Genomic DNA, 15,199 nt, shown 5'->3' with positions numbered 1-15,199 from the left:
GAAGCACATACAAGTTAGGCAACATGACTAACATCATACAGCTCATAAGTAGGAGCACAGACAGGTCGGGCAACTTGCCTGGGATCACACAGCTCAAAAGTGGAAGCAGAGAGAGGTTAGACAACTTCCCTAAGATATGACAGCTCATATCTGGAAGAACAGAGAGGCCAGGCAAAATGTATCACCTAACACGGTTCAAATGTTGGAAGAGCAGTGATGTTAGGCAACTTTCCTAAGATCACAGAGCTCACTTACGGAAGCAGAGTGGTCAGACAACTTGCCTAGTTAACACAGCTCTGAAGAGGAAGCGGGGAGAGGTCAGGCAGTCTCGCTAAACTCACCCAGTTCAGATGTGGATGCACAGAGAGGTCAGACCACTTATGGAATGACACAGACATCAGAAGTGGAAGCACAGAGAGGTCAGGCCCCTTGCCTAAGATCACACAGCTCTTTGTTGGAAGCACAGAGAGGTCAGGAAACTTGGCGAAGATCACACATCTCAGAAGTGGAGGCACAGAACATTCGTCACCTTGCCTACCAGCACACAGCTCCTAAGTCGAAGCACAGAGAGGTGAGGAAATGTTCCCAAGATCATGTAGCTCGAGCTAGAAGCATCGAAGTCAGGTAGTGTGGCCCAAGATCAGAGAGGTCTTAAGGGGAAGCACAGAGAGGTTAGAAACTTTACTGAAGAGCACACAGCTCAGACCTAGAAGTGATTTGAGCGAGACTGCCTGACCTCCCCCTGCTTCCTCTTCAGAGCTGTGTTAACTAGGCAAGTTGTCTGACCACTCTGCTTCCGTAAGTGAGCTCTGGGATCTCAGGAAAGGTGCCTAACATCACTGCTCTTCCAATATTTGAACCGTGTGATTGTGTACATTTTGCCTGGCCTCTCTCTTCTTCCAGTTATGAGATGCCATAGCTTAGGGAAGTTGTCTAACCTCTCTTTGCTTCCACTTTTGAGCTGTGTGATAGACAGGATAGGCAACTTGTCTAAGATCACACAGCTCCAAAACGTAAGGACAAAGAGGACAGGCAACAGGATGAGGATCGCAAAGCTCAGAAGAGGAAGCACAGACAAGTTAGACAACTTCCCGAAGATATGACAGCTCATAAGTGGAAACACACAGAGCTAGAGAAATTCGTTAGGGTCACCCAGGTCACATATGGAAGCCCAGAGAGGTTAGGTCACTTTCCTCAGATGACAGAGCTCACTTATAGAAGCAGAGTGGTCAGGCAACGTACCTCAGAACACACAGATCAGAAGAGGAAGCGGAGAGAGGTCAGATGTGGAAGGTCAGACCACTCAGGTCAGCTCGCACAGCCCATCACTGGAAGCATGGACAGGTCTGGCAACCTGCGTGGCCTCACACAGGCTCAGAAGTGGAAACAGAGAGGTTGAGAAACCTACCTGTGATCACACAAATCAGAAGTGGAAGCACAGAGAGCTCAGACCACTTCATTCAGCTCACAGAGCTCTATGTTGGAAGCCCAGAGAGGTTAAGCAACTTACCTCAGATCACACAGCTCCTAAGTAGAAGCAGAGACAGGTCGGGGAAATTGCCTAAAATCACACACCTTCCACATGGAAGCACAGACAGTTCGGGCAACTTTCCTAAAATCACAGAGCTCAGATAGGGAAGAAGAGACTGGTCTGGCAACTTGCCAAGTTAACAGACCTCTGAAGACAAAGCAGGGAGAGGCCATCCAGCCTCCTTAAGGTCACCCAACTCAGATGTGGAAACACAGAGAGGACAGACCACTTAATTCAGGTCACAGAGCTCAGACGTGGAAGCACAGAGAGGTTAGGCAACTTGCCTCATATCACACAGCTCTTGGATGGAAGCACAGAGAGGTCAGGAAACTTGCCGAAAATCACATACCTCAGAAGTGGAAACACAAGTGGTTGGTCACCTTGCCTACCAGCGTCCACAGCTCTTCAGTGGAAGCACAGAGAGGTCAGGAAATGTTCCTAGGATCATGTAGAAGCGAGTCGGAAGCAGAGAGGGGTCAAGCAACATACCTAAGATCACACATCTCAAACGTGGAAGCCCAGAGACGTCAGACCACTCAGGTAAGGTCACACAGCCCATCCCTGGAAGCATGGAGAGGTCTGGCAATCTGCCTGGCCTCACACAGCTCAGAAGTGGAAACAGAGAGGTTCAGAAACTTACCTGAGATCACACAAATCACAAGTGGAAGCACACAGAGCTCAGACCACTTCATTCCCGTCACCGAGCTCGACGTTGGAAGCACAGAGAGGTTAAGCAACTTACCTAAGATCACACAGCTCATAAGCAGAAGCACAAAGAGGTCAGGAAGCTCGCTTAAGGTCACAAACCTCAGAAGTGGAAGCACAGAGAAGTTAGGGAACTTGTGTAACATCACACAGCTCAACAGTGGAAGCACAGAGAGGTTTGGCAGTTTGCCTAATCTCACACAGCTCTTGGAGGGAAGCACGGAGAGGTCAGGAAACTTGCCTAAGATCACATATGTCAGAGGTGAAAACACAAGCGGTTGATCACCTCGCCTAGCAGCGTACACAACTCTTAAGTGGAAGCACAGGGAGGTGAGGAAATGTTCCTAAGATCATGGAGAACCGGGTTGGAAGCACAGAGAGGAAAAGCAAATAGCCTAAGAACACACAGCACCTAAGTGGAAGAACAGAGTGGTTCGGCACGTAGCCTAATAGCACGTGGCTCAGAAGTGGAACCACGGAGAGGTTAGGCAACTTGACTCAGATAACACAGCTCAAAAATGGGAGCACAGGGAGGGCAGGATGCTTGCTTATGATCACCCAGCTCAGAAGTGGAAGCACATACAAGTTAGGCAACATGACTAACATCATACAGCTCATAAGTAGGAGCACAGACAGGTCGGGCAACTTGCCTGGGATCACACAGCTCAAAAGTGGAAGCAGAGAGAGGTTAGACAACTTCCCTAAGATATGACAGCTCATAACTGGAAGAACAGAGAGGCCAGGCAAAATGTATCACCTAACACGGTTCAAATATTGGAAGAGCAGTGATGTTAGGCAACTTTCCTAAGATCACAGAGCTCACTTACGGAAGCAGAGTAGTCAGACAACTTGCCTAGTTAACACAGCTCTGAAGAGGAAGCGGGGAGAGGTCAGGCAGTCTCGCTAAACTCACCCAGTTCAGATGTGGATGCACAGAGAGGTCAGACCACTTACGGAATGACACAGACATCAGAAGTGGAAGCACAGAGAGGTCAGGCAACTTGCCTAAGATCACACAGCTCTTTGTTGGAAGCACAGAGAGGTCAGCAAACTTGGCGAAGATCACACATCTCAGACGTGGAGGCACAGAACATTCGTCACCTTGCCTACCAGCACACAGCTCCTAAGTCGAAGCACAGAGCGGTGAGGAAATGTTCCCAAGATCATGTAGCTCGAGCTAGAAGCATCGAAGTCAGGTAGTGTGGCCTACGATCAGAGAGGTCTTAAGGGGAAGCACAGAGAGGTTAGAAACTTTACTGAAGAGCACACAGCTCAGACCTAGAAGTGATTTGAGCGAGACTGCCTGACCTCCCCCTGCTTCCTCTTCAGAGCTGTGTTAACTAGGCAAGTTGTCTGACCACTCTGCTTCCGTAAGTGAGCTCTGGGATCTCAGGAAAGGTGCCTAACATCACTGCTCTTCCAATATTTGAACCGTGTGATTGTGTACATTTTGCCTGGCCTCTCTCTTCTTCCAGTTATGAGATGCCATAGCTTAGGGAAGTTGTCTAACCTCTCTTTGCTTCCACTTTTGAGCTGTGTGATAGACAGGATAGGCAACTTGTCTAAGATCACACAGCTCCAAAACGTAAGGACAAAGAGGACAGGCAACAGGATGAGGATCGCAAAGCTCAGAAGAGGAAGCACAGACAAGTTAGACAACTTCCCGAAGATATGACAGCTCATAAGTGGAAACACACAGAGCTAGAGAAATTCGTTAGGGTCACCCAGGTCACATATGGAAGCCCAGAGAGGTTAGGTCACTTTCCTCAGATGACAGAGCTCACTTATAGAAGCAGAGTGGTCAGGCAACGTACCTCAGAACACACAGATCAGAAGAGGAAGCGGAGAGAGGTCAGATGTGGAAGGTCAGACCACTCAGGTCAGGTCGCACAGCCCATCACTGGAAGCATGGACAGGTCTGGCAACCTGCGTGGCCTCACACAGGCTCAGAAGTGGAAACAGAGAGGTTGAGAAACCTACCTGTGATCACACAAATCAGAAGTGGAAGCACAGAGAGCTCAGACCACTTCATTCAGCTCACAGAGCTCTATGTTGGAAGCCCAGAGAGGTTAAGCAACTTACCTCAGATCACACAGCTCCTAAGTAGAAGCAGAGACAGGTCGGGGAAATTGCCTAAAATCACACACCTTCCACATGGAAGCACAGACAGTTCGGGCAACTTTGCTAAAATCACAGAGCTCAGATAGGGAAGAAGAGACTGGTCTGGCAACTTGCCAAGTTAACAGACCTCTGAAGACAAAGCAGGGAGAGGCCATCCAGCCTCCTTAAGGTCACCCAACTCAGATGTGGAAACACAGAGAGGACAGACCACTTAATTCAGGTCACAGAGCTCAGACGTGGAAGCACAGAGAGGTTAGGCAACTTGCCTCATATCACACAGCTCTTGGATGGAAGCACAGAGAGGTCAGGAAACTTGCCGAAAATCACATACCTCAGAAGTGGAAACACAAGTGGTTGGTCACCTTGCCTACCAGCGTCCACAGCTCTTCAGTGGAAGCACAGAGAGGTCAGGAAATGTTCCTAGGATCATGTAGAAGCGAGTCGGAAGCAGAGAGGGGTCAAGCAACATACCTAAGATCACACATCTCACACGTGGAAGCCCAGAGACGTCAGACCACTCAGGTAAGGTCACGCAGCCCATCCCTGGAAGCATGGAGAGGTCTGGCAATCTGCCTGGCCTCACACAGCTCAGAAGTGGAAACAGAGAGGTTCAGAAACTTACCTGAGATCACACAAATCACAAGTGGAAGCACAAAGAGCTCAGACCACTTCATTCCCGTCACCGAGCTCGACGTTGGAAGCACAGAGAGGTTAAGCAACTTACCTAAGATCACACAGCTCATAAGCAGAAGCACAAAGAGGTCAGGAAACTCGCTTAAGGTCACAAACCTCAGAAGTGGAAGCACAGAGAAGTTAGGGAACTTGTGTAACATCACACAGCTCAACAGTGGAAGCACAGAGAGGTTTGGCAGTTTGCCTAATCTCACACAGCTCTTGGAGGGAAGCACGGAGAGGTCAGGAAACTTGCCTAAGATCACATATGTCAGAGGTGAAAACACAAGCGGTTGATCACCTCGCCTAGCAGCGTACACAACTCTTAAGTGGAAGCACAGGGAGGTGAGGAAATGTTCCTAAGATCATGGAGAACCGGGTTGGAAGCACAGAGAGGTCAAGCAAATAGCCTAAGAACACACAGCACCTAAGTGGAAGCACAGAGTGGTTCGGCACGTAGCCTAATAGCACGTGGCTCAGAAGTGGAACCACGTAGAGGTTAGGCAACTTGACTCAGATAACACAGCTCAAAAATGGGAGCACAAGGAGGGCAGGATGCTTGCTTATGATCACCCAGCTCAGAAGTGGAAGCACATACAAGTTAGGCAACATGACTAACATCATACAGCTCATAAGTAGGAGCACAGACAGGTCGGGCAACTTGCCTGGGATCACACAGCTCAAAAGTGGAAGCAGAGAGAGGTTAGACAACTTCCCTAAGATATGACAGCTCATATCTGGAAGAACAGAGAGGCCAGGCAAAATGTATCACCTAACACGGTTCAAATGTTGGAAGAGCAGTGATGTTAGGCAACTTTCCTAAGATCACAGAGCTCACTTACGGAAGCAGAGTGGTCAGACAACTTGCCTAGTTAACACAGCTCTGAAGAGGAAGCGGGGAGAGGTCAGGCAGTCTCGCTAAACTCACCCAGTTCAGATGTGGATGCACAGAGAGGTCAGACCACTTATGGAATGACACAGACATCAGAAGTGGAAGCACAGAGAGGTCAGGCCCCTTGCCTAAGATCACACAGCTCTTTGTTGGAAGCACAGAGAGGTCAGGAAACTTGGCGAAGATCACACATCTCAGAAGTGGAGGCACAGAACATTCGTCACCTTGCCTACCAGCACACAGCTCCTAAGTCGAAGCACAGAGAGGTGAGGAAATGTTCCCAAGATCATGTAGCTCGAGCTAGAAGCATCGAAGTCAGGTAGTGTGGCCCAAGATCAGAGAGGTCTTAAGGGGAAGCACAGAGAGGTTAGAAACTTTACTGAAGAGCACACAGCTCAGACCTAGAAGTGATTTGAGCGAGACTGCCTGACCTCCCCCTGCTTCCTCTTCAGAGCTGTGTTAACTAGGCAAGTTGTCTGACCACTCTGCTTCCGTAAGTGAGCTCTGGGATCTCAGGAAAGGTGCCTAACATCACTGCTCTTCCAATATTTGAACCGTGTGATTGTGTACATTTTGCCTGGCCTCTCTCTTCTTCCAGTTATGAGATGCCATAGCTTAGGGAAGTTGTCTAACCTCTCTTTGCTTCCACTTTTGAGCTGTGTGATAGACAGGATAGGCAACTTGTCTAAGATCACACAGCTCCAAAACGTAAGGACAAAGAGGACAGGCAACAGGATGAGGATCGCAAAGCTCAGAAGAGGAAGCACAGACAAGTTAGACAACTTCCCGAAGATATGACAGCTGATAAGTGGAAACACACAGAGCTAGAGAAATTCGTTAGGGTCACCCAGGTCACATATGGAAGCCCAGAGAGGTTAGGTCACTTTCCTCAGATGACAGAGCTCACTTATAGAAGCAGAGTGGTCAGGCAACGTACCTCAGAACACACAGATCAGAAGAGGAAGCGGAGAGAGGTCAGATGTGGAAGGTCAGACCACTCAGGTCAGGTCGCACAGCCCATCACTGGAAGCATGGACAGGTCTGGCAACCTGCGTGGCCTCACACAGGCTCAGAAGTGGAAACAGACAGGTTGAGAAACCTACCTGTGATCACACAAATCAGAAGTGGAAGCACAGAGAGCTCAGACCACTTCATTCAGCTCACAGAGCTCTATGTTGGAAGCCCAGAGAGGTTAAGCAACTTACCTCAGATCACACAGCTCCTAAGTAGAAGCAGAGACAGGTCGGGGAAATTGCCTAAAATCACACACCTTCCACATGGAAGCACAGACAGTTCGGGCAACTTTCCTAAAATCACAGAGCTCAGATAGGGAAGAAGAGACTGGTCTGGCAACTTGCCAAGTTAACAGACCTCTGAAGACAAAGCAGGGAGAGGCCATCCAGCCTCCTTAAGGTCACCCAACTCAGGTGTGGAAACACAGAGAGGACAGACCACTTAATTCAGGTCACAGAGCTCAGACGTGGAAGCACAGAGAGGTTAGGCAACTTGCCTCATATCACACAGCTCTTGGATGGAAGCACAGAGAGGTCAGGAAACTTGCCGAAAATCACATACCTCAGAAGTGGAAACACAAGTGGTTGGTCACCTTGCCTACCAGCGTCCACAGCTCTTCAGTGGAAGCACAGAGAGGTCAGGAAATGTTCCTAGGATCATGTAGAAGCGAGTCGGAAGCAGAGAGAGGTCAAGCAACATACCTAAGATCACACATCTCAAACGTGGAAGCCCAGAGACGTCAGACCACTCAGGTAAGGTCACACAGCCCATCCCTGGAAGCATGGAGAGGTCTGGCAATCTGCCTGGCCTCACACAGCTCAGAAGTGGAAACAGAGAGGTTCAGAAACTTACCTGAGATCACACAAATCACAAGTGGAAGCACACAGAGCTCAGACCACTTCATTCCCGTCACCGAGCTCGACGTTGGAAGCACAGAGAGGTTAAGCAACTTACCTAAGATCACACAGCTCATAAGCAGAAGCACAAAGAGGTCAGGAAACTCGCGTAAGGTCACAAACCTCAGAAGTGGAAGCACAGAGAAGTTAGGGAACTTGTGTACCATCACACAGCTCAACAGTGGAAGCACAGAGAGGTTTGGCAGTTTGCCTAATCTCACACAGCTCTTGGAGGGAAGCACGGAGAGGGAAGGAAACTTGCCTAAGATCACATATGTCAGAGGTGAAAACACAGGCGGTTGATCACCTCGCCTAGCAGCGTACACAACTCTTAAGTGGAAGCACAGGGAGGTGAGGAAATGTTCCTAAGATCATGGAGAACCGGGTTGGAAGCACAGAGAGGAAAAGCAAATAGCCTAAGAACACACAGCACCTAAGTGGAAGCACAGAGTGGTTCGGCATGTAGCCTAATAGCACGTGGCTCAGAAGTGGAACCACGGAGAGGTTAGGCAACTTGACTCAGATAACACAGCTCAAAAATGGGAGCACAGGGAGGGCAGGATGCTTGCTTATGATCACCCAGCTCAGAAGTGGAAGCACATACAAGTTAGGCAACATGACTAACATCATACAGCTCATAAGTAGGAGCACAGACAGGTCGGGCAACTTGCCTGGGATCACACAGCTCAAAAGTGGAAGCAGAGAGAGGTTAGACAACTTCCCTAAGATATGACAGCTCATAACTGGAAGAACAGAGAGGCCAGGCAAAATGTATCACCTAACACGGTTCAAATATTGGAAGAGCAGTGATGTTAGGCAACTTTCCTAAGATCACAGAGCTCACTTACGGAAGCAGAGTAGTCAGACAACTTGCCTAGTTAACACAGCTCTGAAGAGGAAGCGGGGAGAGGTCAGGCAGTCTCGCTAAACTCACCCAGTTCAGATGTGGATGCACAGAGAGGTCAGACCACTTACGGAATGACACAGACATCAGAAGTGGAAGCACAGAGAGGTCAGGCAACTTGCCTAAGATCACACAGCTCTTTGTTGGAAGCACAGAGAGGTCAGCAAACTTGGCGAAGATCACACATCTCAGACGTGGAGGCACAGAACATTCGTCACCTTGCCTACCAGCACACAGCTCCTAAGTCGAAGCACAGAGAGGTGAGGAAATGTTCCCAAGATCATGTAGCTCGAGCTAGAAGCATCGAAGTCAGGTAGTGTGGCCCAAGATCAGAGAGGTCTTAAGGGGAAGCACAGAGAGGTTAGAAACTTTACTGAAGAGCACACAGCTCAGACCTAGAAGTGATTTGAGCGAGACTGCCTGACCTCCCCCTGCTTCCTCTTCAGAGCTGTGTTAACTAGGCAAGTTGTCTGACCACTCTGCTTCCGTAAGTGAGCTCTGGGATCTCAGGAAAGGTGCCTAACATCACTGCTCTTCCAATATTTGAACCGTGTGATTGTGTACATTTTGCCTGGCCTCTCTCTTCTTCCAGTTATGAGATGCCATAGCTTAGGGAAGTTGTCTAACCTCTCTTTGCTTCCACTTTTGAGCTGTGTGATAGACAGGATAGGCAACTTGTCTAAGATCACACAGCTCCAAAACGTAAGGACAAAGAGGACAGGCAACAGGATGAGGATCGCAAAGCTCAGAAGAGGAAGCACAGACAAGTTAGACAACTTCCCGAAGATATGACAGCTCATAAGTGGAAACACACAGAGCTAGAGAAATTCGTTAGGGTCACCCAGGTCACATATGGAAGCCCAGAGAGGTTAGGTCACTTTCCTCAGATGACAGAGCTCACTTATAGAAGCAGAGTGGTCAGGCAACGTACCTCAGAACACACAGATCAGAAGAGGAAGCGGAGAGAGGTCAGATGTGGAAGGTCAGACCACTCAGGTCAGGTTGCACAGCCCATCACTGGAAGCATGGACAGGTCTGGCAACCTGCGTGGCCTCACACAGGCTCAGAAGTGGAAACAGAGAGGTTGAGAAACCTACCTGTGATCACACAAATCAGAAGTGGAAGCACAGAGAGCTCAGACCACTTCATTCAGCTCACAGAGCTCTATGTTGGAAGCCCAGAGAGGTTAAGCAACTTACCTCAGATCACACAGCTCCTAAGTAGAAGCAGAGACAGGTCGGGGAAATTGCCTAAAATCACACACCTTCCACATGGAAGCACAGACAGTTCGGGCAACTTTGCTAAAATCACAGAGCTCAGATAGGGAAGAAGAGACTGGTCTGGCAACTTGCCAAGTTAACAGACCTCTGAAGACAAAGCAGGGAGAGGCCATCCAGCCTCCTTAAGGTCACCCAACTCAGATGTGGAAACACAGAGAGGACAGACCACTTAATTCAGGTCACAGAGCTCAGACGTGGAAGCACAGAGAGGTTAGGCAACTTGCCTCATATCACACAGCTCTTGGATGGAAGCACAGAGAGGTCAGGAAACTTGCCGAAAATCACATACCTCAGAAGTGGAAACACAAGTGGTTGGTCACCTTGCCTACCAGCGTCCACAGCTCTTCAGTGGAAGCACAGAGAGGTCAGGAAATGTTCCTAGGATCATGTAGAAGCGAATCGGAAGCAGAGAGGGGTCAAGCAACATACCTAAGATCACACATCTCACATGTGGAAGCCCAGAGACGTCAGACCACTCAGGTAAGGTCACACAGCCCATCCCTGGAAGCATGGAGAGGTCTGGCAATCTGCCTGGCCTCACACAGCTCAGAAGTGGAAACAGAGAGGGTCAGAAACTTACCTGAGATCACACAAATCACAAGTGGAAGCACACAGAGCTCAGACCACTTCATTCCCGTCACCGAGCTCGACGTTGGAAGCACAGAGAGGTTAAGCAACTTACCTAAGATCACACAGCTCATAAGCAGAAGCACAAAGAGGTCAGGAAGCTCGCTTAAGGTCACAAACCTCAGAAGTGGAAGCACAGAGAAGTTAGGGAACTTGTGTAACATCACACAGCTCAACAGTGGAAGCACAGAGAGGTTTGGCAGTTTGCCTAATCTCACACAGCTCTTGGACGGAAGCACGGAGAGGTCAGGAAACTTGCCTAAGATCACATATGTCAGAGGTGAAAACACAAGCGGTTGATCACCTCGCCTAGCAGCGTACACAACTCTTAAGTGGAAGCACAGGGAGGTGAGGAAATGTTCCTAAGATCATGGAGAACCGGGTTGGAAGCACAGAGAGGTCCAGCAAATAGCCTAAGAACACACAGCACCTAAGTGGAAGCACAGAGTGGTTCGGCACGTAGCCTAATAGCACGTACCTCAGAAGTGGAACCACGGAGAGGTTAGGCAACTTGACTCAGATAACACAGCTCAAAAATCGGAGCACAAGGAGGGCAGGATGCTTGCTTATGATCACCCAGCTCAGAAGTGGAAGCACATACAAGTTAGGCAACATGACTAACATCATACAGCTCATAAGTAGGAGCACAGACAGGTCGGGCAACTTGCCTGGGATCACACAGCTCAAAAGTGGAAGCAGAAAGAGGTTAGACAACTTCCCTAAGATATGACAGCTCATAACTGGAAGAAGAGAGAGGCCAGGCAAAATGTATCACCTAACACGGTTCAAATGTTGGAAGAGCAGTGATGTTAGGCAACTTTCCTAAGATCACAGAGCTCACTTACGGAAGCAGAGTGGTCAGACAACTTGCCTAGTTAACACAGCTCTGAAGAGGAAGCGGGGAGAGGTCAGGCAGTCTCGCTAAACTCACCCAGTTCAGATGTGGATGCACAGAGAGGTCAGACCACTTATGGAATGACACAGACATCAGAAGTGGAAGCACAGAGAGGTCAGGCACCTTGCCTAAGATCACACAGCTCTTTGTTGGAAGCACAGAGAGGTCAGGAAACGTGGCGAAGATCACACATCTCAGACGTGGAGGCACAGAACATTCATCACCTTGCCTACCAGCACACAGTTCCTAAGTCGAAGCACAGAGAGGTGAGGAAATGTTCCCAAGATCATGTAGCTCGAGCTAGAAGCATCGAACTCAGATAGTGTGGCCTACGATCAGAGAGGTCTTAAGGGGAAGCACAGAGAGGTTAGAAACTTTACTGAAGAGCACACACCTCAGACCTAGAAGAGATTTGAGCGAGACTGCTTGACTTCCCCCTGCTTCCTCTTCAGAGCTGTGTTAACTAGGCAAGTTGTCTGACCACTCTGCTTCCGTAAGTGAGCTCTGGGATCTCAGGAAAGGTGCCTAACATCACTGCTCTTCCAATATTTGAACCGTGTGATTGTGTACATTTTGCCTGGCCTCTCTCTTCTTCCAGTTATGAGATGCCAGAGCTTAGGGAAGTTGTCTAACCTCTCTTTGCTTCCACTTTTGAGCTGTGTGATAGACAGGATAGGCAACTTGTCTAAGATCACACAGCTCCAAAACGTAAGGACAAAGAGGACAGGCAACAGGATGAGGATCGCAAAGCTCAGAAGAGGAAGCACAGACAAGTTAGACAACTTCCCGAAGATATGACAGCTGATAAGTGGAAACACACAGAGCTAGAGAAATTCGTTAGGGTCACCCAGGTCACATATGGAAGCCCAGAGAGGTTAGGTCACTTTCCTCAGATGACAGAGCTCACTTATAGAAGCAGAGTGGTCAGGCAACGTACCTCAGAACACACAGATCAGAAGAGGAAGCGGAGAGAGGTCAGATGTGGAAGGTCAGACCACTCAGGTCAGGTCGCACAGCCCATCACTGGAAGCATGGACAGGTCTGGCAACCTGCGTGGCCTCACACAGGCTCAGAAGTGGAAACAGAGAGGTTGAGAAACCTACCTGTGATCACACAAATCAGAAGTGGAAGCACAGAGAGCTCAGACCACTTCATTCAGCTCACAGAGCTCTATGTTGGAAGCCCAGAGAGGTTAAGCAACTTACCTCAGATCACACAGCTCCTAAGTAGAAGCAGAGACAGGTCGGGGAAATTGCCTAAAATCACACACCTTCCACATGGAAGCACAGACAGTTCAGGCAACTTTCCTAAAATCACAGAGCTGAGATATGGAAGAAGAGACTGGTCTGGCAACTTGCCAAGTTAACAGACCTCTGAAGACAAAGCAGGGAGAGGCCATCCAGCCTCCTTAAGGTCACCCAACTCAGATGTGGAAACACAGAGAGGACAGACCACTTAATTCAGGTCACAGAGCTCAGAGGTGGAAGCACAGAGAGGTTAGGCAACTTGCCTCATATCACACAGCTCTTGGATGGAAGCACAGAGAGGTCAGGAAACTTGCCGAAAATCACATACCTCAGAAGTGGAAACACAAGTGGTTGGTCACCTTGCCTACCAGCGTACACAGCTCTTCAGTGGAAGCACAGAGAGGTCAGGAAATGTTCCTAGGATCATGTAGAAGCGAGTCGGAAGCAGAGAGAGGTCAAGCAACATACCTAAGATCACACCTCTCACACGTGGAAGACCAGAGACGTCAGACCACTCAGGTAAGGTCACGCAGCCCATCCCTGGAAGCATGGAGAGGTCTGGCAATCTGCCTGGCCTCACACAGCTCAGAAGTGGAAACAGAGAGGTTCAGAAACTTACCTGAGATCACACAAATCACAAGTGGAAGCACACAGAGCTCAGACCACTTCATTCCCATCACCGAGCTCGACGTTGGAAGCACAGAGAGGTTAAGCAACTTACCTAAGATCACACAGCTCATAAGCAGAAGCACAAAGAGGTCAGGAAACTCACTTAAGGTCACAAACCTCAGAAGTGGAAGCACAGAGAAGTTAGGGAACTTGTGTAACATCACACAGCTCAACAGTGGAAGCACAGAGAGGTTTGGCAGTTTGCCTAATCTCACACAGCTCTTGGACGGAAGCACGGAGAGGTCAGGAAACTTGCCTAAGATCACATATGTCAGAGGTGAAAACACAAGCGGTTGATCACCTCGCCTAGCAGCGTACACAACTCTTAAGTGGAAGCACAGGGAGGTGAGGAAATGTTCCTAAGATCATGGAGAACCGGGTTGGAAGCACAGAGAGGTCAAGCAAATAGCCTAAGAACACACAGCACCTAAGTGGAAGCACAGAGTGGTTCGGCACGTAGCCTAATAGCACGTGGCTCAGAAGTGGAACCACGGAGAGGTTAGGCAACTTGACTCAGATAACTCAGCTCAAACATGGGAGCACAAGGAGGGCAGGATGCTTGCTTATGATCACCCAGCTCAGAAGCGGAAGCACATACAAGTTAGGCAACATGACTAACATCATACAGCTCATAAGTAGGAGCACAGACAGGTCGGGCAACTTGCCTGGGATCACACAGCTCAAAAGTGGAAGCAGAGAGAGGTTAGACAACTTCCCTAAGATATGACAGCTCATAACTGGAAGAACAGAGAGGCCAGGCAAAATGTATCACCTAACACGGTTCAAATATTGGAAGAGCAGTGATGTTAGGCAACCTTCCTAAGACACAGAGCTCACTTACGGAAGCAGAGTAGTCAGACAACTTGCCTAGTTAACACAGCTCTGAAGAGGAAGCGGGGAGAGGTCAGGCAGTCTCGCTAAACTCACCCAGTTCAGATGTGGATGCACAGAGAGGTCAGACCACTTATGGAATGACAGAGACATCAGAAGTGGAAGCACAGAGAGGTCAGGCAACTTGCCTAAGATCACACAGCTCTTTGTTGGAAGCACAGAGAGGTCAGCAAACTTGGCGAAGATCACACATCTCAGAAGTGGAGGCACAGAACATTCGTCACCTTGCCTACCAGCACACAGCTCCTAAGTCGAAGCACAGAGAGGTGAGGAAATGTTCCCAAGATCATGTAGCTCGAGCTAGAAGCCTCGAAGTCAGGTAGTGTGGCCCAAGATCAGAGAGGTCTTAAGGGGAAGCACAGAGAGGTTAGAAACTTTACTGAAGAGCACACAGCTCAGACCTAGAAGTGATTTGAGCGAGACTGCCTGACCTCCCCCTGCTTCCTCTTCAGAGCTGTGTTAACTAGGCAAGTTGTCTGACCACTCTGCTTCCGTAAGTGAGCTCTGGGATCTCAGGAAAGGTGCCTAACATCACTGCTCTTCCAATATTTGAACCGTGTGATTGTGTACATTTTGCCTGGCCTCTCTCTTCTTCCAGTTATGAGATGCCATAGCTTAGGGAAGTTGTCTAACCTCTCTTTGCTTCCACTTTTGAGCTGTGTGATAGACAGGATAGGCAACTTGTCTAAGATCACACAGCTCCAAAACGTAAGGACAAAGAGGACAGGCAACAGGATGAGGATCGCAAAGCTCAGAAGAGGAAGCACAGACAAGTTAGACAACTTCCCGAAGATATGACAGCTCATAAGTGGAAACACACAGAGCTAGAGAAATTCGTTAGGGTCACCCAGGTCA

The sequence above is a fragment of the Giraffa tippelskirchi genome, chromosome X, assembly GCF_054371585.1.
Source record: "Giraffa tippelskirchi isolate mGirTip1 chromosome X, T2T-mGirTip1v1.2.pri, whole genome shotgun sequence".
Classification (NCBI taxonomy): Eukaryota; Metazoa; Chordata; class Mammalia; order Artiodactyla; family Giraffidae; genus Giraffa; species Giraffa tippelskirchi.
This window is presented reverse-complemented; position numbering follows the sequence as displayed.